Source organism: Pristiophorus japonicus, chromosome 15 (genome assembly GCF_044704955.1).
Source record: "Pristiophorus japonicus isolate sPriJap1 chromosome 15, sPriJap1.hap1, whole genome shotgun sequence".
Lineage (NCBI taxonomy): Eukaryota > Metazoa > Chordata > Chondrichthyes > Pristiophoridae > Pristiophorus > Pristiophorus japonicus.
Window position 1 is genome coordinate 42,860,732 of NC_091991.1, and position 24,171 is coordinate 42,884,902.

General features: G+C 45.1%; 1 protein-coding gene across 12 annotated transcripts in view; it reads right to left on the reverse strand.

The window, feature by feature from the left end:
- The window catches only part of foxp2 (forkhead box P2), a 906,820-nt gene that overhangs the window by 736,782 nt on the left and 145,867 nt on the right, over positions 1-24,171 (reverse strand). For 9 of the 12 annotated variants that reach the window (XM_070900364.1, XM_070900362.1, XM_070900361.1 and 6 more), the window contains one exon: positions 10,902-11,066. The exons of 2 other annotated variants lie outside the window; for them this stretch is intronic. The gene's annotated coding sequence lies outside the window, so the exon portion shown is untranslated. Of the gene's footprint in view, positions 1-10,901; positions 11,067-17,374; positions 17,450-24,171 lie in introns of those variants that run through there. One more of the 12 variants, XM_070900367.1, reaches the window with a different exon arrangement.

Here is a 24,171-nt window from a genome sequence, read left to right on the forward strand (position 1 = left end):
GGACAGAGATTTTAAGTACTGATCTGTGCAGCTATTTCTTCTTGAAGAACAGCATCAGCAGCAGCAACAAACAGCATGAATGCATTTCTAAAGCTGTACGCTTCCATGTTGAGCTACCAAATCAAGCATGCTGACCTATCATACCAATTTGAAATCTATATGAAAAATTCAATTATTTTGAAGAAGAGCAGGGGAGCTCTCCCCAGTGTCCTGGCCAATATTTATCCCTCAACCAACATCACTAGAACAGATCATCTAATCATTATTGCTGTTTGTGGGATCTTGTGCACAAATGGGCTGCTACGGTTCCTACATTACAGCAGTGACTACACTTCAAAAGTACTTCATTAGCTGTAAAGCACTTTGGAATGTCCTGATGTTACGAAAAGCGCTATATAAATGCAAATCTTTCTTCCACATGAAAGATGTCACACACTAGTTTAAAACAATTGCTGAATGCACTAAATTATAAAGCTTATTTGTTAACCCAGCAGCCATTCCATTATCTGACCTTGATATTGCCCAAACATAGACTGAAGTATCTAAAATAGAAGGGACAAAAGTACAGATGGCGATGTAAAACAATTAATTATGTGCACTTGCTGCCCTTGACCTTCTAGGTAGTAGAGGCTGCGGGTTTGAGAGGAGCTGTCGAAAAAGCTTTGGCAAGTTGCTACAATGCTGCTTGTAAATGGTACATACTGCAGCCACGGTGCACCAGTGCTGGAGGGAGTGAATGTTTAAGGTGGTAGATGGGGTGCCAATCAAACAGGCTGCTTTATCCTGGATGGTGTTGAGCTTCTTGAGTGTTGCTGGAGCTGTACTCATCCAGGCATGTGGAGAGAATTCTATCACACTCCTGACTTGTGCCTTGTAGAGATAGTGGAAAAGCTTTGGGGGAGTCAGGAGATGAGGCACTCGCCGCAGGATACCCAGCCTCTAACTTGCTCTTGTAGCCACAGTATTTATGTGGCTGATCCAGTTAAGTTTCTGGTCAACGGTGACCCCCAGGATGTGATGGTGGGGGATCCGGCGATGGTAATGTCAAGGAGCCTGTCACTTGTGTGGCGTGAATGTTACTTGCCATTTATCAGGCAAGCCTGAATGTCATCCAGGTCTTGCTGCATGCGGGCATAGACTGCTTCATTATCTGAGGAGTTACGAACGGAACTGAACATTGTACAGTCATCAGCGAAGTGACGCTGCTGCACTGGTGAAAAGTGGTTCATCCTAGGAAAAGCTTTCACACTGTTCAAAGGGAATGGCGAAGGGATCAGAAACATTCCATCATAATGGAATATCAAGCGAAGAGTTCCACAAACAGTTTTTGGGATGAGCACATTGCTTTCAAGTGGGATACTGGATGATATGACAGGATGGTGAGCCAAGTTCAAACATCCTGCTTGTGAGATCGCCCTCTTTAGGCCACTGATGGCCAGCAGCTGCTCAAGACTGCCAGTGATCTTTCTGAGGACAGATATGAAGGTATTTCTCTTACTTGAAGGTATTGCCTTCAGGTAAGAGAAACATTGTTTCACAGTTGACAACATCCCCTCCCTTCCCCCCCAACCCCCAACATAAAATCTGGACAATTCAGGATCAGAGCACCACAAGCCACTCACACAATTACAACTACTGTACAGACTTTGAAAGTGGGAATGCAAATAGATAAAGCCAAACACATGTTGGGTTTTATAATTAAGAACAGAGACTACAAGAACAAAAGAGACTATAATAGATCTGTACCAGGTTATGCCACCATTAAAAGTACTGTGTGCAGTTTTGGACATCACATTATGGAAAGGTCATTAAATCCATACAAAGCATAGAATCACCAGGATAGAGAAATTTTAGTTTTGAGGATTAATTTGAGATAGTAGGATTAGTTTCACTGAAGCTAAGAAAAGATCAAAAGGTGATGCAATAGAGGTTTCTAAAATTATGAAGGACTTCAATAGGTTGAATAGGAAAAGTCTATTTCTTCTTGGGGAGATAGTTAATAGTAGTCATCAATTTAAAATTGTCACAGGCTGAGGAGAGAGGTTAGGAGAAATTTATTTATGCAGGGAGCAGCTGAAGCAGAAATCAGTGAAACTTGTAAGGAAAAGAGTGGTTAAGTAAATGTTGGACCCTTAGAGAACGAGACCGGGGAATTAATAAGGGGAACATGGAGATGGCAGAAACTCTAAACAAGTATTTTGTATCTGTTTTCACGATAGAGGACACTAACAATATTCCAACAGATAACCAAGGGGCTATAGGGGGGAAGGAACTTAACACAATCATAATCACTAAGGAGGTGGTACTCAGTAAGATAATGGGACTAAAGGCAGATAAATCCCCTGGACCTGATGGCTTGCATCCGAGGGTCTTATAAGAAGTAGCGGCAGGGATTGTGGATGCATTGGTTGTAATTTACCAAAATTCCCTGGATTCTGGAGAGGTCCCAGCAGATTGGAAAACTGCAAATGTGATGCCCCTACTTTAAAAAGGAGGCATACAAAAAGCAGGAAACTATAGACCAGTTAGTCTAACATCTGTGTTATTAAAGAAGCAGTAGCAGGACATTTGGAAAAGCAAATTTCGGTCAGGCAGAGTCAGCATGGATTTATGAAGGGGAAGTCATGTTTGACAAATTGGCTGGAGTTCTTCGAGGATGTAACAAACAGGGTGGATAAAGGGGAACCAGTAGATGTGGTGTATTTGGGCTTCCAGAAGGCATTTGACAAGGTGCCACATAAAAGGGCACAAGATAAAAGTTCACGGGGTTGGGGGTAATATATTCGCATGGATAGAGGATTGGCTAACTATCAGAAATCAGAGAGTTGGGATAAATGGTTCATTCTCTGGTTGGCAACCAGTAACTAATGGGATGTCGCAGGGATCAGTGCTAGGACCCCAACTATTTACAATCTATATTAACGAATTGGAAGAAGAGACCAAGTGTAACGTAGCCAAGTTTGTTGATGATACAAAGATGGGAGGAAAAGCAATGTGTGAGGAGGACACACAAAATCTGCAAAACAACATAGACAGGCTAAGTGAGTGGGCAAAAATTTGGCAGATGGAGTATAATGTTGGAAAGTGTGAGGTCATGCATTTTGGCAGAAAAAAATCAAAGAGCAAATTATTATTTGAGGGAGGTCCCCCTGTAGTTGCCGCAGTCGGACTTGTCACCCTTTTTAAAAATGGTCACAATCACTGCATCTCTGAGATCTCCCGGCATGCTCTCCTCCCTCCAAATGAGATGAGGTCATGTATCCGCGCCAACAGCGCCTCTCCGCCATATTTTAGCGCCTCAGCAGGGATTCCATCCGCACCCATAGCCTTGTTATTCTTAAGCTGTTTTATAGCTTTGCCAATCTCGTGCAACGTTGGAGTTTCACTGAGTTGGTGGCGGGTAGCATGCTGTAAGATGGAATTGAGAACACTCGAGTCAAAGGCAGAGTCTTGATTGAAGATCTCCTCAAAGTGCTCCTTCCATCGGGCCCTTACAGCCTCGGTGTCCTTGATGAGTATTTCCCCGTTCTTGGCCAGGAGTGGGGTGGGGCCTTGGGAGTTTGGACCGTAGGTGGCATTGACTGCAATGAAGAATCCTCGCATATTGTGGCTGTCGGCCAGTTGTTGTATCTCCTGTGCTTTCTCCATCCACCACCTTTTCTTTAGGTCCCAAGTTTTTTGTTGGACCTGAGCCTTGAGCCGTCTGTAATGTTGTTTCGCAGCTCCCGAGTTGGGTTGTTGCTTGAGGCTCAGAAATGCTTTGCGCTTGCGATCTATTACCTTCGATCTCCTGATCATTTTCATCAAACCAGTCCTGATGTTTTCTGGTTGAGTGAACAAGTGTCACTTCACAGGTACTGGTTATAGATGCTTGGAGGGCAGACCAAGCACTATGGGGATTCAGCACCTTAGGGTCATCAAGGCATGCCAGATTGACTGTGAGGCGCTGGCTGTATAGGGCTCTCTTAGCTGGGTCTCTAAGAGACCCGGCATTAACTTTTTTGCGGAACTGCTTCTGCTGTCCCCTCTGCTTTGGGGCAATGTTAATGTTGATGATGGATCGGATTAGACGGTGGTCCGTCCAGCAGACGTCAGCTCCTGTCATAGCGCGGGTGCTGTGCACATCCTTGCGATCCCTGGCTCGAACGATGACATAGTCAAGTAGGTGCCAGTGTTTGGAACGAGGATGTTGCCACGATGCCTTGTATTTGTCCCTCTGGCGGAACAGCTTGTTGGTAATGAGGAGTTAATGTTCGCGACATTTAGTCAGGAGTAGGGTACTGCTGGAATTGGCTTTCCCTACCCCCTCTCTGCCAATCACACCTCCCAAGAGGGCTGTGTCTTTGCCAACCCTGGCATTAAAATTACCCAAGAGGATTAATTTGTCGCCCGTGGGGACACGGGACAAGGATGTCTCGAGGTTGGAATAAAAACCCTCTTTAGCCTCATCCGTTGCATCGAGTGTGGGGGCGTATGCACTGATGACTGTGGCACATTAGTTCCGAGATAGGGTGATACCGAGAGTCATGAGGCGTTCGTTGACCCCACAGAGGGGAAGTCTTTGAGGCGGTCGACCAGCTCATTCTTGACAGCAAAGCCGACTCCATGAAGGTGACGTTCTGCCTCTGGTTTCCCTTTCCATAAGAAGGTGTAACCTCCACCATGTTTCTTCAACTGGCCTTCCCCTGCCCGCTGGGTCTCGCTTAGGGCGGCGATGTCAATGTCAAAACGTCAGAGTTCCTGGGCAACTATGGCGGTGTAGCATTCCGGCCTGTTGCTGTTGGGATTGTCCATGAGGGTCCTGACGTTCCAGGTCCCGAACTCCATACTGACAGAGTGGAAGATGCCTGTGCACGAGTTCTTTTAACGTGGGGTGGCTGCTGCACACTGGCAACCGCACGAGCTTAGCTGAACAAGGTCTTGGTCTAGTGGCAAGGAGTCCAAGACAACTGGAGACCAGGCACAGCTTGATAAGCCTAACTGCCACGGCGAAGTTTTGGCCGCAAGCTCGGCGCCGGGTAGCGCTATTGATGGTAGATGGCCTGAGGCTAGGTTGGGGGACAGGCATTAGGAAGGTGACTTCCAAAGTTATTTTAAAAGATTAAAAGTTGATAAAGGTTCCCAATTTATTTCAAAAGTTTCTAAGATATGTTAAAATGTTTTAAGAAGTTTCTAAGAGTTGTTAAAAGTCAAAGGTGTAAGTTAATAATAGATGTTTAAAAGTATTTCGGTTCAGAGTTTAAAATGTAAGTTTTAAAAGTTCTCCGAAATTGTTTAATAAGTTTAAAAGTTGGCTAAAATTTTAAAAATGAATTAAAAGTTGGTTGGGAGTTTGAGACGTTGCCATGCCTCGGAGTCCCTTTGGCGGATTGAACGCCGGCCTTGGAGTCCCTTCGGCCGGCCCTACGTCCTCGAGTCACTTTGGCAGGTTGTCCCGGAGTCCCCTCGGCCGGCCAGACGCCCTCCGAATCCAGTGCTCCTCACGGGCCGGGTGGCCATGGACCGAGCGCTTATCCCGGGCTGGGTAGCTGGCTGGAAGATGCCACGCTGCATTGAGCCAGAGCCGCTCCCCTGATGTGAAGACGATGCGGAAACATCAGCAGAGACCCTTTGATCCGGGCCAGTGCAGAGTCCCCTCGGCCGGGAACAGAAGCGGCCGGTGCAGAGTCTCTTCGGCCGGGGACAGAAGCGGCCGGTGCAGAGTCTCTTCGGCCGGGGACAGAAGCGGCCGGTGCAGAGTGCGAGCTGGGCGCGGCTGGTGATCCTAGAACTCCGCTGGGCTGGAGCCCCTGCTCCCTCGATGCACAAACCCTCAGCTCGGACTCGGTGCGGTGGACGCCCAGCTGCGGCAGGGCTGGCCACCAGGTCGTCGACGCACAGCCCGCCGTCCTGGTTGACGTCTCGCTGGTGGAAGAGGCAGACACGTGGCAAATCTCACAAAGCGGCCCGTGGCTGGGATTCTCTGGAAAACAGGTTGTGCAGTTCATGAGGATGGAGCTTAACCACTTCACCCAACTGTTATTATTTAAATGGAGAAAGATTGCAAACTGCCGCAGGAGAGCAGGACCTGGGGTTACTTGTGTATGAAACGCAAAAGGATAGTATGCAGGTACAGCAAATGATCAGGAAGGCCAATGGTATCTTGACCTTTATTGCAAAGGGGATGGAGGATAAAAGCAGGGAAGTCTTGCTACAGCTATGTAAAGATATTGGTGAGGCCATACCTGGAATACTGCATGCAGTTTTGGTTTCCATATTTACGAAAGGATATATTTGCTTTGGAGGCAGTTCAGAGAAGGTTCACTAGGTTGATTCTGGGGATGTTTGACTTACGAGGGAAGGTTAAGTAGGTTGAGCCTCGACTCAATGGAATTCAGAAGAATGAGAGGTGATCTTATTGAAACGTATAAGATTATGAGGGAGCTTGACAAGGTGGATGCAGAGAGGATGTTTCCACTGATGGGGAGTCTAGAACTAGAGGGCATTATCTTAGAATAAGGGGCCGCCCATTTAAAACAGAGATGAGGAGAAATTTCTTCTCTCAGAGGGTTGTAAATCTGTGGAATCCACTGTCTCAGAGAGCTGTCGAAGCTGAGACATTGAATACATTTAAGACAGAAATAGACAGTTTCTTAAACGATAAGGGGATAAGGGGTTATGGGGAGCGAGCGGGGAAGTGGAGCCGAGTCCATGATCAGATCAGCCGTGATCTTATTGAATGGCGGAGCAGGCTCGAGGGGCCGTATGGCCTACTCCTGTTCCTATTTCTTATGTTCTTATTTCAATAAGAGGAATTTACACCGCTATAGGGACAGAGAGGATAGCAGGATTAGTTTAGACTAGCAGAGACCCACAAAACATTTGCAGTCAAATTAGTATCTTTATTGCAACAATACTTGTTCAGACTGTTAGCATCTTCTTCGTCTATAGAATCAATGCTGATTCCCTCCACTCTCTCTCTCTTTCTCCCTCCCACCCTCTCTGCCACCTGTAATGTATTTGCTTCATGGGTTCTTTGCTTCAGAATTCATAGCAACACACTGCTATTAAGAACTAGTTAGTTTATTAACAAAGATTTGACAATCACACTACAGATTACCAGTTCATCCACTAAGCTCACAACTGCATACCTCATCGAGGATGACCTAGACCCAACTGACTGGTGTTCTATTGAGACTTGTGAACATCACATGACTGGCTAAGCCACTCATAATGCAACAGCTCCACAAACCTGTGAGCATACTCACAGGTGCATACATTACACCACCTTCTCTCTCCCTACCACCCTCTCTCCCCCTCCCTCCTTCCTTCTCTCATTCCCTCTCTCACCCTCCCTCCCCCCCTCTCCCTCTCTCTCTCTCTCTCTACTTCCGATTGCATAGGTTTTTTTAATTCATTCCAGGGATGTGGGTGTTGCTGGTAATGCCAGCATTGGCTGCCCATCCCTAATTGCCCTTGAGAAGGTGGTGGTGATTTGCCTTCTCGAACTGCTGCAGTCCATGTGGAAGATACTCCCATAATGCTGTTAGGGAGGGAGTTCTGGATTTTGACCCAGCAATGAAGAAGAAACAGCGATATACTTCCAAGTCAGGATGGTGTGTGACTTGGAAGGGAACTTGGGAGATGAATGTGTTCCCATGCACTTGCTGCCCTTTGTCCATCTAGATGTCGCTTGATAGCACTGTCGACGACACCTTCCATCACTTTGCTGATGATTGGGAGTAGACTGATGGGGCGGTAATTGGCTGGGTTGGATTTGTCCAGCTTTTTGTGGTCAGGATATACCTGGACAGTTTCTTATATTGTTGGGCAGATGCATGTGTTGAAGCTATACTGGAACAGCTTGGCTAGAGGCATGGCTAGTTCTGGAGCACAAATCTTCAGCACGACAGCCGGAATGTTGTCGGGGCCCATAGCCTTTGATATCACGTGGAGTGAATTGAATTGGCTGAAGACTGGCTTCTATGATGGTGGAGACCTCAGGAGGAGGCCGAGACCTGCATGGCACTTCCGCCTGAAAAGAGTTGCAAATGCTTCGGCCTTGTCTTTTGCACTCGCATGCTGGGTTCTGCCTTCATTGAGAATTAGGATGTTCATTGAGCCTCCTCCTCCCTTTAGTCATTTAATTGTCCACCACCATTCACAACTGGATGTGGCAGGACTGCAGAGCTTTGTTCTGATCCGTTGGTTGTGGGATCGCTTAGCTCTATGTCTGTAGCATGCTGCTTCCGCTGTTTGCCATGTGTTGCAGCTTCTGCAGGTTGGCACCGCTTTTTCGGTATGCCTGGTGCTGCTCTTCTACACTCCACATTGAACAAAGGTTGGTCCCTTGGCTTGATGGTAATGGTAGAATGAGGGATAAGCCGTGCCATGAGGTTGCAGAATGTGGGGGAATACAATTCTGCTGCTGCTGCTGATGGCCCATAATGCCTTATGGATGCACAGCTTTGAGCTGTTAAATGGGATGGAAATCTGTACTGAATCTATCCCATTTAGCATTGGTGGTAGTGCCACACATCACGATCAAGAGTGTCTTCAGTGTGAAGATGGGACTTCGTTGACATAAAGACTGTGTGGTGGTCACTGCTACCAATACCGTCATGGACAGATGCATCTGTGACAGGTAGATTGGTGAGGGCAAGGTCAACATGGAATACTGCTTTGTCAGCTGAGGGAGGGCAGTAGGTGCTAATCAGTAGGTGGTTTTGTTGCCCGTGCTTGACCTGAAGCCATTGGACTTCATAGGGTCTGAAGTCAATGTTGAGGACTCCCATGGCCATTTCCTCCTTCCTGACTGTATACCACTGTGCAGCCACCTCTAATGGGTCTGTCATGCTGGTGGAACAGGACATACCCAGGGATGGTGATGGAGGAATCTGGGACATTGGCTGAAAGGTATGATTCTGTGACTAAGATTATGTCAGGCTGTTGTTTGCCTAGCCTGTGGGATGGCTCTCCCAATTTTGGCAGAGTCCCCAGATGTTAGTGAGGAGGATTTTCAGGGTTGACTGGGCTGTGTGTGCCGTTGTCATATCTGAAGCTGATTTCCAGGACAATGCCGGGTGTTCTGTCCAGGTTTATTCTTCTTATTGTTTTTCGTAGCGGTTTGTTATAACTAAGTTAATGCTAAGTCATTTCAGAGGGCAGTATGGAGTCACATATAGGCCAGACCAGGCAAGGACAGCAGATTTTGTTCCCTAAAGGACTTTAGTGAATCAAATGGGTTTTTACGTTACATGGTCACCATTACTGATACTAGCTTTTTATTCCACATTTATTTATTTAAATGAATTTAAATTTCCCAGCTGCCATGGTGAGATTTGAACTTGCGTCTCTGAATGGTTAGTCCTGGTCTCTGAATTAATGGTCCAGTAATATGACCACTATGCCACAGTACCCCTGTATGCAAGCTCCTGGCTGAAGACCTGCAGGCTGCTTCCACCAGGAGAATGGCACTGTCTGTAGCATCATCGTCATCATAGGCAGTCTCTCGGAATCGAGGAAGACTTGCTTCCACTCTTAAAATTAGTTCTTAGGTGGCTAAACAGTCCAATACGAGAACCACAGTCTCTGTCACAGTTGGGACAGATAGTCGTTGAGAGTAAAGGAGGGTGGGACAGGTTTGCTGCATGCTCTTTCTGCTGCCTGCGCTTGGCGATGAGACGCGAGGTGCTCAGTGCCCTCCCGGATGCACTTCCTCCACTTAGGGCGGTCTTTGGCCAGGGACTCCCAGGTGTCAGTGGGGATATTGCACTTTATCAAGGAGGCTTTGAAAGTGTCCTTGTAACGTTTCCTCTGCCCACCTTTGGCTTGTTTGCCGTGAAGGAGTTCCGAGTAGAGTGCTTGCTTTGGGAGTCTTGTGTCTGGAATGCGGACAATGTGGCCTGCCCAATGTAGCAATAAAAGTAACCACTGTCTTGACTATTTGGCCTCTGGGTCATTCCAGGCGGGTCCCTCTCAACTGTGTATGCAAGATGGATACATCGTAATCACTGGGTTTTTTGGGAAGATTGGCTGGAACTCTTGGCCTTCGGCTCCTCAGCTGAGGCAGTTATTTCTCCAACTTCTGTCAGGAACAGCACTGATCTTCTCTTTCACTCCCAACACTTATGCTTACTGGTATTTGATGCCTGACTAACTACTTCCTCCCATGTGTATCTGAGCTGGTGCTTGGCAGGCAAGATGCCATGATATTATTGGTGAGAATAGGTCAAGAGTTGTGGATCTTGATGAACCTAGATGCTCATCAGAGCAGCTGGCTTTTTCCTACAAGTCATCTCAATGATTTCAAAATCACAGAAGGTTGGTTATCTGTGGAAACACCAACATGATTCATTGATGGAATAGGGGCTAGGTGCACAGCCCTTTTTTATACTTTGACAATCCACACACAGGTAAAACATTTTCTCCCACTTGCCTTGCCTTCACTAAGCTGATTTGAGCACCTTACTGCCTACTTCCCTATCTCTTAGTCTCGCCTGTGTTCATCTTCCTATGAGCTGCAAACCTTCCACCACATGAAAGATTGTTGATTCTCCTCCAGCAACAGTTTTTTTTTGGCAATGCTTAAGTGCTACCTTTGTAATGAGAGAAGAGAGAGTTAAAGGACTCTGACTGGAAAATACTTAGCACCCATATTTTTGCATTCATACCATTGTTATCAGATGTGCAGATGCAGTCTCCATTTAAACTTTCCTTTAAGGCTTCCCAGATTCACACTGCACTTAACATGTTCTTACAGTGGTTTGGAATTAACATAGAGCATCATGTTTTCCACAATTTCCCTGGAAATACGTCGGGTTTCCTGTCACCCAGGTAATGAACCAACAGGCCATGAGAGATAAGGAGGTCATGCCTCTATCATTCCTATAGGATGTGCATAGGGAAAATTGGCTTGTTACCTTGGTCAGCCTTGTGAGATCATTAAACCTCTTCCTGCACCATGTGGCAGTTTGTGGAGTGGTGAAGGTAGTACTCGGCTACTCTGCCACCTCGTTCCATAAAATTTGGACCACACTCTTGTTGCCTTGTCCCCAAGACACTTTCTGTTCTGAACCTTCTTTCTCCTGGAAAGACATCCACCAAAGCAGCAGTTAATCTTGGAGTGCTTCCTGCTGCAAATAAAATTCTAACTTTTTAAAAATGTTAGAGAGAGCAAAACAAAGATTGGGGCTCTCACATGGGGAAAAGGCAAACATGAAATAAAGATGAACAAACTTAAAAAGTTTCTTAACATTTTTAACTTTTATTAAAATGGATACATTTCACATTGCACAAAATTAAAAAGTGTTTTTCAGGCCCATAACCGTTGTTTAGAAGTGACTACACTGTTAAAACCCAGTTACACCTAATCCTTTTGGGTATAGCTTTTAGTGGGGAATGCAACAGTGGTATTACTGCAGAAGAGCCAGCATTTTTGTTGGTTTCCCTGATTTGAGAGATTACACTGATTGCCAGCTCTGTGAGGGGGTGGAGGGCACAGGCAGCCAGTGTTGGAGCAACGATGACTGACCACAACCTCAGGATTTCCGCACGTGCCAAACCTTGAAGTTGCAAAGGCAGAACGATGGCGAACGCTGCCAGTTCGCCGTCATCTGGACCACAAATTCTGGGCCACAAATTCTGGGCCATTATCTCTCCCAAATTGCTGTGCATATAAGCGTACATAACTAGATTTTCATCTCAGTTCTTCGATGGAGGAAGTAGCAGAAAAGACCAAATACACAGAGGAAAACAGCAAACATTTAATCATTCTATATGGAGCATGAACAGACAATGATTCTTGCTCATTCTTTCTGCTGTAAACACAGATTAATATTATGAAACCAGTACAATAAATGGAAAGTTGGCAGCTCAACAATAGAATTTTCCAAACAGCTTCAAGCAAAGATGCACTATAGAAGTTTACAGCACACAGGTGAAGGGCATTCACAGCCTTTCATGTCTTTGCTGGAACTTTGCTGCAGAAATGTGCACAACCTTAATCTCTCTTCATAGCTCTATCATCCTCGGCTTTTAATATTTATCTACTTTTATCTGAAAGATACAATGATCTCTGCCTCAACTATTCATGGCAGCAAAGTACTCTGCTCCAACAGCTCTTTATGTTAATAGATTTTTCCTAACCTCTTTTCTTACTTGCATAGTGACAATTTCAAATTGATGACTCTTTTTGGTTCACATCACAAGTAGAGAAAGCAGTCTTTCTGTATTCACCAACAAGGTGGGGAGGGGGGGGGGGGGGGGGAGGGGAAATAGGTGAGATTTATGTCTTTTGTTTTTTTAACAACATAATGAGCGAAAAGTGATATCTCACCATTTATATTTGTATTTACATTTTTATTAAATTTAGTGAAGATTGGAATTTCAGTCCAATATTCTCTTGATGTCAAAAATCAAGAAAATTATGCTTCATGAAACCTTGCTTATACCGTGTTGGCCCTAAGATGGATGTTGCAGGAAAGAATAAGCCTTGGCTTTGTTTAATGGATTTCAACCAAATAAAATGCAAGACAAAGTATATTCTACTACCTATTTAGCTATTTATTGCTCAGTCATGAGATTATCCAAGATTTGTTACTGAATGAAATAATTAATTGCTTAGACTGCCAGTTACCTTTTGTTCCCTTCTATACAGAAAACAAAAAGTCAGAAGCAGGATTTCATAAAATTGGCTCTTGATTCCTTGCATTTCTTTTTAATGTTCGGAATGTCAGTTAAAGCCAGGAATGGTAGCATTGTGGTTATATTATTGGACTAGTAATCCAGAGGCCTGGACTAATACTTTGGAGACGCAAGTTCAAATCCCACCACAGCAGCTGTGAAATTTAAATTCAGTTAATTAAATAAAAAATCTGGAATAAAAACCTAGTATCAGTATCAGTAATGGTGACCATGAAATTATCGGATTGTCGTAAAAGAGAAGAAAATCTGCCATCCTCACCTGGTCTAGCCTATATGTGACTCTGGGCCTAACCTCTGAAATGGCCGAGCAAGCAACTCAGTTGTAACATACCGCTATGAAAAACAACAGTAAGAATAAAACCGGACAGACCAACCAGCATCAACCTTGGCCAGAGATTAGTCAAGCAACAGCCTGACGTAGTCATACTCACAGAATCTTATCTATCGGCCAATGTCCCAGATTCCTCCATCACAATCACCAGAGGTGGCAGAACAGTGGTATACAGTCGGGAGGAATTGGTCCTGAGAGTCCTCAACATTGACTCTGGACCCAATGATGTCTCATGGTATCAGGTCAAACATGGGCATGGAAACGTCATGTACCACCGACTACTGCCCTCCCTCAGCTGAAGAAACAGTACTCCTCCATGTTGAACACCACTTGGAAGAAGCACTGATGGTAGCAAGAGCAGAGAATATATTCTGGGCAGGGGACTTCAATGTCCATCACCAAGAGTGGCTCGGTAGTACCACTACTGACCAAGCTGGCTGAGTCCTGAAGGACATAGCTGCCAGACTGGGCCTGCGGCAGATGGTGAGAGAACCAACACAAGGAAAAAACCTACAAGGTGTCACCTTCATCAATCTACTGGTCGCAGACGCATCGGTCTATGACAGTATTGGTAGCAGTGACCACCGCACAGTGCTTGTGGCAACGAAGTACTGTCTTCACATTAAGGACACCCTCTATCGTGTTGTGTGGTACTACCACCGTGCTAAATAGGATAGATTCGGATCAGATCTAGCAGCACAAAACTGGGCATCCATGAGACTCTGTAGGCCATCAGCTGCAGCAGAATTATATTCCACCACAATCTGTAACGTCATGGCCCGACATATCCCTCACTCTACCATTACCATCAACCAAGGTTCAATAAAGAGTGTAAAGGAGCATGCCAGGAGCAGCACCAGGCATACCTAAAAATGTCAACCTGTGGAAGCTGTAACACAGGACTACAGGCATGGTGAACAATGGAAGTAGCATGCAATAGACAGAGGTAAGCAATCACACAACCAATGGAGCAGATCAAAGCTCTGTCGTCCTGCCACATCCAGTCGTGAATGGTGGCGGATTATTAAACAACTAACAGGAGGAGGAGGCTCCATGAACATCCTGATCCTCAATGATTGTGGATCCCAGCACGTGGGTGCAAAAGATAAGGCTGAAACATTTGCTACCATCTTCAGCCAGAAGTGCCAAGCAGATGAGCCATCACGGCCTCCTCCTGAGATCCCCACTGTCACAGAAGCCAGTCTTCAGCCGATGCGATTCACTCCATATGATACCAACAAAAGGCTGAGCGCACTAGATACAGCAAAGGCTATGGGCACCGACAATATCCTGGCTGTCATGCTGAAGTCCTGTGTTCGAGAACTAGCCACGCCTCTAGCCAAGTTGTTCTAGAACAGCTACAACACAAGCATCTACCCGACAATGTAGGAAACTGCCCAGGCTTATCCTGTCCACACAAAGCAGGACAAATCCAATCCAGCGAATTACCAACTCGACACTCTACTCTCCATCATCAGCAAAGTGATGGAAGGTGTTGTCAATAGTGCTATCAAGCGGCACTTACTCACCAATAATCTGCTCACTTATGCTCAGTTTGGTTCCGCTAGAACCATTCAGCTCCAGACCTCAATGCAGCCTTGGTCTAAACATGGACAAAAGAGCTGAATTCCAGAGATGAGATGAGAGTGACTGCATTTGACAGAGTGTGTCATCAAGTAATTGAAGTCAATGCGAATCAAGGGAAAAACTCTCCACTGGCTAGAGTCATACCTAGCACAAAGATAGATGGTTGTGGTTGTTGGAGGCTAATCAGCTCAGCCCCAGGACATTGCTGCAGGAGTTCTTCAGGGTAGTGTCCTTGGCCCAACCAACTTCAACTGCTTCATAAATGATCTTCCCCCCATCATAAGTTCAGAAGGGGGGATGTTCACTGATGCTTGCACAGTGTTCAGTTCCATTCGCAACACCTCAGATAATGAAGCAGTCCATACCCATCCACAGCAAGACCTGGACGACATTCAGGCTCGGGCTGATAAGTGGCAAGTAACATTCAAGCCACGCCAGGCAATGACTATCTCCAACAATCTAGCGTCTAACCACCGCCCCTTGACATTCAGCGGCATTATCATCACCGAATCCCCCAATATCAACATCCTGGGGTCACCATTGACCAGAAACTTAATTGGATCAGCCATATAAATATTGCGGCTACAAGAGAAGGTCAGACGTTGGGTATTCTGTGGTGAGTGTCTTAACTCATGACTCTCCAAAGTCTTTCCACCATCTATACGGCACAAATCAGGATTGTGATGGAATGCTCTCCACTTGCCTGGATGAGTGCAGCTCCAGCAATACTCAAGAAGCTCGACAGCATCCAGGATAAAGCAGCTCAATTGATTGGCACCCCATCCACCACCTTAAACATTCAGTTATAACTGGCGTTAAATCAAATACCAGAGCCCATCTTTGATGTATATGTTCCAAGACACGATCATTCGATTGGTCGCGTCACAAGACAATCCAAATAGGCACGTTGCCTTGGTGATGACAAACACATTTCAAGCTAACTCGGGGTCGGCAGATTAACAATGGGATTGCGGGGCGAATCACATCTCGTTCCAATCAGACCAATGCCCAGAGTTGGGCTGGCTCCCCGGTAAACAAGAGGCAACACAGTCCATTGCAACAGGAACCCCAACTTAGTCCCGAAAGGCCAGGAGTGGGAATTCTCACTGGAATTAGTTACTAAAGTTCCTGTCAGACAGATAGTGAATGATTTTTCCTTAGTCAAGCTGCCACACGCATGTGACTGCGGAATTTGAAATGATTGCTGATAATTCCGAGTGTGACCCCCAATGTTCACAGGATACGATCAACTGATACACTGCCCTACTTGCAATTCCCAAGGTGGGTTTGCAAGCCTGTGGGGTATAAGGACCTATTTTCTATGTTTCTATGTTTCTACTCCCTCCACCACTGGTTGCACTGTAGCAACTCACCAAGGCTTCTTTGGCAGCATCTCCCAAACTCACAACCTCTACCACCTCAAAGGACAAGGGCAGCAGAAGCATGGGAACACCATCACTTCCAAGTTCCCCTACTGTCACACGCGAACTGCAGCAGTTCAATTTGGCAGCACACCACCACCTTCTCAAGGGCAATTAGGGATGGGCAATAAATGCTAGCCTTGACGGTAACGCCCACATCACATGAACACATTTTTAAAAGACCCATAGAGCAGACGATCTAAAATTATGCTATTTCCTGACTACTCGCAGAATCAAAAGAATAGCTTTGTGATAACAAAAGCTTCTTCTGAGATTTCATGTCCAACATCTTAACACTCAAGACACAGAAACAAATTATATTCTCATGCCCAGCTTTGAGGTCCAAATCTATGATGTATCACCCAAAATAAATAAAAAGAGCAGCATTTAGTGAAATATATTGATACTTGACTTCATTTACACAATCTATTTCAGGTTAAACAACTAACAGATTTAGCTTGTTTCATCACCGGATGTGACTTACAAGCATGCATTACAAGGAAACATAGAAACATAGAAAATAGGTGCAGGAGTAGGCCATTCGGCCCTTCGAGCCTGCACCACCATTCAATAAGATCATGGCTGATCATTCCCTCAGTACCCCTTTCCTGCTTTCTTTCCATACCCCTTGATCCCTTAAGCCGTAAGGGTCATATCTAACTCCCTCTTGAATATATCCAATGAACTGCCATCAACAACTCTCTGCGGTAGGGAATTCCACAGCTTAACAACTCTCTGAGTGAAGAAGTTTCTCCTCATCTCAGTCCTAAATGGCCTACCCCTTATCCTAAGACTGTGTCTCCTGGTTCTGGACTTTCCCAACATCGGGAACATTCTTCCTGCATCTAACCTGTCCAGTCCCGACAGAATCTTATGCGTTTCTATGAGATCCCCTCTCATCCTTCTAAACTCCAGTGTATAAAGGCCCAGTCCATCCAGTCTCTCCTCATATGTCAGTCCTGCCATCCCGGGAATCAGTCTGGTGAACCTTCGCTGCACTCCCTCAATAGCAAGAGCGTCCTTTCTCAGATTAGGAGACAAAACTGAACACAATATTTCAGGTGAGGTCTCACCAAGGCCCTGTACAACTGCAGTAAGACCTCCCTGTTCCTATACTCAAATCCCCTAGCTATGAAGGCCAACATACCATTTGTCTTCTTCACCGCCTGTTGTACTTGCATGCCAACTTTCAATGGCTGATGAACCATGACACCCAGGTCTCGTTGCACCTCCCCTTTTCCTAATCTGTCGCCATTCAGATAATATTCTGCCTTCGTGTTTTTGCCCCCAAAGTGGATAACCTCACATTTATCCACATTATACTGTATCTGTCATGCTTTTGCAAACTCACCTAACCTGTCCAAGTCACCCTGCAGCCTCTTAGCATCCTCCTCACGGCTCACACCACCACGCAGTTTAGTGTCATCTGCAAATTTGGAGATATTACATTCAATTCCTTCATCTAAATCATTAATGTATATTGTAAAGAGCTGGAGTCCCAGCACTGAGCCCTGCGGCACTCCACTAGTCACTGCCTGCCATTCTGAAAAGGACCCGTTTATCCAGACTCTCTGCTTCCTGTCTGCCAACCAGTTCTCTATCCACGTCAGTACATTATCCCCAATACCATGTGCTTTGATTTTGCACACCAATCTCGTGTGCGGGACCTTGTCAAAAGCCTTTTGAAAGTCCAAATACACCACATCCACTGGTTCTCCCTTGTCCACTCTACTAGTTACATCCTCAAAAAATTCCAGAAGATTTGTCAAGCATGATGTCCCTTTCATAAATCCATGCTGACTTGGACCGTTCCTGTCACTGCTTTCCAAATGCGCTGCTATTTCATCCTTAATAATTGACGCCAAGATTTTCCCCACTACTGATGTCAGGCTAACCGGTCTATAATTACCCACTTTCTCTCTCCCTCCTTTTTAAAAAAGTGGTGTTACATTAGCTACCCTCCAGTCTATGGGAACTGATCCAGAGTCGATACACTGTTGGAAAATGATCACCAATGCATCCACTGTGCTGGAAATGGTAGAAAAAGGTATGCGCCTGCAGTATCAGAAGAGCAAAGCCCTTTTCCAAAGCAGAGAAACAGTTATTAATAATCACATGGTTGTGCTCCTGCTGTATCCGAGATAAACTGGAAATCAACATTAACATTATTCTCACACGGAGAGCCTTGTTTCTATACTTACCAGTAAAGTAACAAGAATTATGACACAAAACCTGGTATCTTTTTGATTTAGAAGATGAGCCATAATGCATGTCATGAAATTATAGTCCTAAAGCATACTTTATCACAGAAGCTTTAATGACGATACAAAGAACACTGAGTAAATAAAATAAAACCAAAATCATTAATAATAGTAAAACGTTCAAAAGAAATATCAAGATAATCACTTTTCCTGTATGCTTAAGAGACAGGATATAAATATTTGAATGAGACATACATATACATACAAGACAAGTGATGTGACAGTCATGTGTCATGTAAGTATGCTCAGTTTTTATTTTGAAGCTTCCAGAAGTTAGTCAACATGGGAATCAAACCCAAAGGAAAATTGAAAGTTTGGAAAAATCTGGAAAAAAGCAGTCTTTTCTTAGAATACAACGATTCTATGTGACCTTGGTTTGCCCTTCTGCATGCACTTACATTTTGTGCAAAACGCAATATTGACCCAATATTGATTTTCAAATATGATCTGCATTTAACTGTAATCTTCAAAGAAAAACTTCTACAGTTTATGCCTGCACTGTACTCCTAAAACTTATGTATTTGAAGTTATTTTAATAGTTGCAAAATAAACTAGAAAGGAGTTAAAATGCAGACAAATGGTAGAAAAAAAAATAGTGCCAAGCTGACTGTCAAATAATTGCTTCAAGTTTGAATCCAACTGACAATTAACAACTGCACGTTTCCAAAGAGGCAAATTTGCCCACCTCCACTGGGTATGTGAAAACACAGGAAGGCTGGTTAAGGGATGATGCCTTGCTTCCATTAAATTCACTTACTGCTACATCAACCAATGAGTTGATGGTGTCACTGGAGATGGGGTGGAAAGAAAGAGCAAAGTTACAACAATGAGAAAAAACAGCTACAATACATACTGTATCATGGACATAAGCTTAGGTGTAAATGTCGATTCAACAATGAAAAGAAAATATTTCTTGAAAATAAAAATACAAGTTTGGTTTTCATGTGTTGAGATACAATTTTCAAAAGTGGCAGAATCTACAAAGCCCCCAGATTCACAAATGCATCTCAGGAGGTGTTGCTGGCTGATGGAGATCCCGAAAAGTCAGACTGCTGGGTACTGAGGGCGGGAAGCACCAGGAAAGGTGGTTCAGGATATCTGGAGAGTTGAGGCAGATACCTCCATTACCCCAGGAACTACCACACAGTGCAGGAAGAACTTATGACCAAATAAGAATGGCCAAGTTACTTTTGCTGATACACATCCTCTACCATTCATACAGCCTTCACTCAGCTGCTTACCCATCATAATCTCTCTCTCTCTCGCTGGGTGTCAGCTAAACTCCCTTCTGCAGAGAGCAACCTCTGCATACACTCTGCATACATGGCATGCTGGCCTTCATAGCGAGGGGATTTGAGTACAGGGGCAGGGAGGTGTGACTACAGTTGTACAGGGCCTTGGTGAGGCCACACCTGGAGTATTGTGTACAGTTTTGGTCTCCTAACTTGAGGAAGGACATTCTTGCTATTGAGGGAGTGCAGCGAAGGTTCACCAGACTGATTCCCGGGATGGTGGGACTGACCTATCAAGAAAGACTGGATCAACTGGGCTTGTATTCACTGGAGTTCAGAAGAATGAGAGGGGACCTCATAGAAACGTTTAAAATTCTGACGGGTTTAGACAGGTTAGATGCAGGAAGAATGTTCCCAATGTTGGGGAAGTCCAGAACCAGGGGTCACAGTCTAAGGATAAGGGGTAAGCCATTTAGGACCGAGATGAGGAGAAACTTCTTCACCCAGAGAGTGGTGAACCTGTGGAATTCTCTACCACAGAAAGTTGTTGAGGCCAATTCACTAAATATATTCAAGAGGGAGTTAGATGAAGTCCTTACTACTAGGGGGATCAAGGGGTATGGCGAGAAAGCAGGAATGGGGTACTAAAGTTGCATGTTCAGCCATGAACTCATTGAATGGCGGTGCAGGCTAGAAGGGCCGAATGGCCTACTCCTGCACCTAGTTTCTATGTTTCTATGTTTCAAGTACTTACTCAAAAAAACACTGGCAACTCACACTGCATGTCAAGGGCTACTGCTAGACTTCAAGGACACTTCATTTAAAGGGACGATGCTCCGCCACCTGTCATCACCATGTAATTCATGCACTCATATGGGAGAAACTGCCCATTCCACTTGCATACCCTCAACATTAGCTGGTCTCCCTGCTGAAGAGATGGCCTACAACCAGCATCACAGAATGAATTGGGGAGCAGCAGCAATGCTGAAGACCAAGTGCATACAGAGCAGAGGCACTACAATCATGGGGCAAGCAAACAGGAAAACGGAGAGAGAGGGCATGGTTGCAGCCCTGGTGCTAACAGAAGGTTGGTCAAAAGCAGCAAAATGTTCATCATCGGCATGTGCTGCTTTCTCAAACTATTGCAATACCATTACACTCTGCAATTATTTCTTCAAAAGGTAGAATCACTGTGTGCACAGCTAAATAAGTTGTTCTGTACTTTCCACTGGGCATTTAGCTACTGAAACTATAGCCCCAATTGCTGACAGTTCCTCAACAACTGTGTCACGGCATCTTGCATGTGCAGGCACCAGCACAAAGTACAAGGGTTTTCATCAGATGAGATCAGAGGAGTGAAACGACTGCCCTCAGCTGAAGAATCTGCGGTCCAAGATCTAGGGGGCCCAATCTTCAACAGGACAATAATAAGGGTGCATACATCTCATGCGGAGGCAGTGGATACAGTTTCCATGCGTATGATTGAGACCACTACCCACATGTGCAACATATTGGGAAGGTTCATCACGATCTGCAGAACAACCTGAAGACTGTGACAACCTGGGAGATTTTGCAGCATTAAGATGGCAGGAACAACATTGGTAGTTTACAAACTGACTGCTAAATGTGCTGCAATAGATACTTTGAATAGGACACTTTCACAGGCCTTCCAAGAACTGATTAGGATCATTCACTCTGTAATGATACTGACCAGTAGCACCTCTGTGCCATGTCCAGCACCAGTGTTGTACAAAAGTGGGCATAGATGTCACTGTCTCTCCGGAGAGTGGCACTGAACCTGCTGCTTTTAAAGCCCTTTCCAATGACGACACATGAGGGCACTTCAGACATGGGTCCAATACCCCTGCCATTGAAAGAAAAAGGCTGTGGGAAGTTGGTCACTCTTGTACAACTGATTCCCCAAGGCATGAATCACCTCAAGCCCTTCAGACTCTGGGAGAACCATTGCAGCTACTCAGCGCTCAACCCCCATCACTCATGGAACAACTGATAGTAGTAGTAGATTACCATAACAAGGAAGTAAGTTAGCTGTCACAATGAATTGAGGCATTTGGGTGATGGCAGGGGAAATGTTGACTTGTCTTATGAAGCAACTTAGGAGGAGAAATTGGTATCATTTGCGCCTCATTAGCGCTCCTGGGGCACTAACGACTTTGCAACCGCTAACAATTCCTGCTAAATTAGGCAGGAGTTTAGCGACGGCGCTACAATGTTGCGCCCCGATCTCTTGCGCCTGGAGCTCGAGGTGTCATTACCGTGCACAGCGCCACGAACTCTAAATTGGGTATCACCCACTGATGCTGAGCAGGCAATGACAGCAACAGTTTCAGGGTACATGTACCGGATGGTAGGCCGCTAGCGAGGGGAAATTTAACGTGGAGGTGGCCGGCTGCTCCTAAAAAAAGTCCGCTTTTCTTGTCTGCACTGTTGCCAATTTGGACGTGGGGTCCGTGCAACGATTGTTCAGCCCGCCACTTTAATTCAGGGAAGAGTCCCTCTTACATGGTGGCGCTATGCGGCCCAGTACATAGCGCTGCTGAGCCATGCACCCTGCACCCGAGCCATGCGCCCCGCCACCGCCCTAGAAAGTGGAGCACTTGATTCAGCGTCCACTTCCTTTCAGGGCCGGTAACACCAATTTATCGCGAGAGGAGAGACTGCTGCGCTTGACACAAAGACTCGCGCCTCCCGAGTGTTACCGCCCCCAATCGGGGCGCATCTGAATATCTCGGCCTTAGAAGAACTGGCAGGTGAGTTGGAGTTTATTTTTGAAAGCACATAGTTCCTCTTCTTCCTGTACATCCTCCTATGCTGTGGTGAAGGGTGTACTTCCATCTCCTCTTTAACATTTTCATCTTTCAGAAGTAGAAAGTCTTCCATCATTGCAATAGAATGCAACTAAGTACAATAGTTCTTGAGTCTCCTGCTAAGCTGTATTGCAGAGCTCCACCAAATCTACCTTGGCACCGAAAAAATTTGTGAATTCCTATGTTCCACTGTATGACATTACTTGTAGTGGCATGGGCCTCGTTGTATTTGTTTTCCTATTGGTTTGGAGACCCCTTACTGCAGCCAGCAGCAATGGCTGAATGGGAAAATAATCCAGATACATGCCTCTGAATCATGAGGGCTGGAACAGAGATATTTGTATGATGAAAGAGTCATGGCACCATCCTGAATATTTAGTATTACATTGCAGGACAAGGTTAATGATATCACACATTAGCTGGACATTAATTGAAAGCCTTTCATATTTTTAATCAAGGGAGCTTTCATATGAAATTCTGAGTGTCATATGCAGCCATCAGTTACTTTTTGCACCTGTGGAAACCCTGCCAGTCTGTCGAAATGAATACTCTATTTTACAGCTTCCATTGGGAAGGATATGAATTTTGCAGCCCTCCTAAATAGAGCATCAATTAATTTCTTGATTTAGAGGCAGAGGGTGAGGCTGACAAATGTGATAAAAGTCAATGCATCTCGAATTTAAGGAGCTAGGAGCTAAATTAAAAAGTAGGACCTCAAAAGTAGTAATCTCGGGATTGCTACCAGTGCCACGTGCTAGTCAGAGTAGGAATCGCAGGATAGCACAGATGAATACGTGGCTTGAGCAGTGGTGCAGCAGGGAGGGATTCAAATTCATGGGGCATTGGAACAGGTTCTGAGGGAGGTGGGACCAGTACAAACTGGACGGTCTGCACTTGGGCAGGACCGGAACCAATGTCCTAGGGGGAGTGTTTGCCAGTGCTGTTGGGGAGGAGTTAAACTAATATGGCAGGGGGATGGGAACCAATACAGGGAGACAGAGGGGAACAAAAAGGAGACAAAAACAAAAGACAGAAAAGAGATGAGTAAAAGTGGAGGGCAGAGAAACCAAAGGCAAGAAACAAAAAGGGCCACTGAATATAAAAGGGCTGCAGGAGGGGTCAAAACTAAAAATCATGGTTTAAAAACTTGGATGAAAACACTCTACCTAAATGCACGCAGCATTCGAAATAAAGTAAATGAGTTGACGGCACAAATCATTACAAATGGGTATGATTTGGTGGCCATTACAGAAACATGGTTGCAAGGTGGCCAAGACTGGGAATTAAACATAGAGGGGTATCTGACGATTCAGAAAGATAGGCAAGAAGGGAAAGGAGGTGGGGTAGCTCTTTTAATAAAAGATGATATCAGGGCAGTTGTGAGGGATGATATTGGCTCCAATGAACAAAATGTTGAATCATTGTGGGTGGAGATTAGAGATAGTAAGGGGAAACAGTCACTGGTCGGCGTAGTTTATAGGCCCCCAAATAATAACTTCACGGTGCGGCGGGCAATAATCAAGGGAATAATGGAGGCATGTGAAAAAGGAACGGCAGTAGTCATGGGGGATTTTAACCTACATATCGATTGGTTAAATCAAATCGCACGGGGTAGCCTGGAGGAGGAATTCATAGAATGCATACGGGATTGTTTCTTAGAACAGTATATAACAGAACCTACAAGGGAGCAAGCCATCTTAGATCTGGTCCTGTGTAATGGGACAGGAAAAATAAACGATCTCCTAGTAAAAGATCCTCTCGGAATGAGTGATCACTATATGGTTGAATTTGTAATACAGATTGAGGATGAGGAAGTTGTGTCAGAAA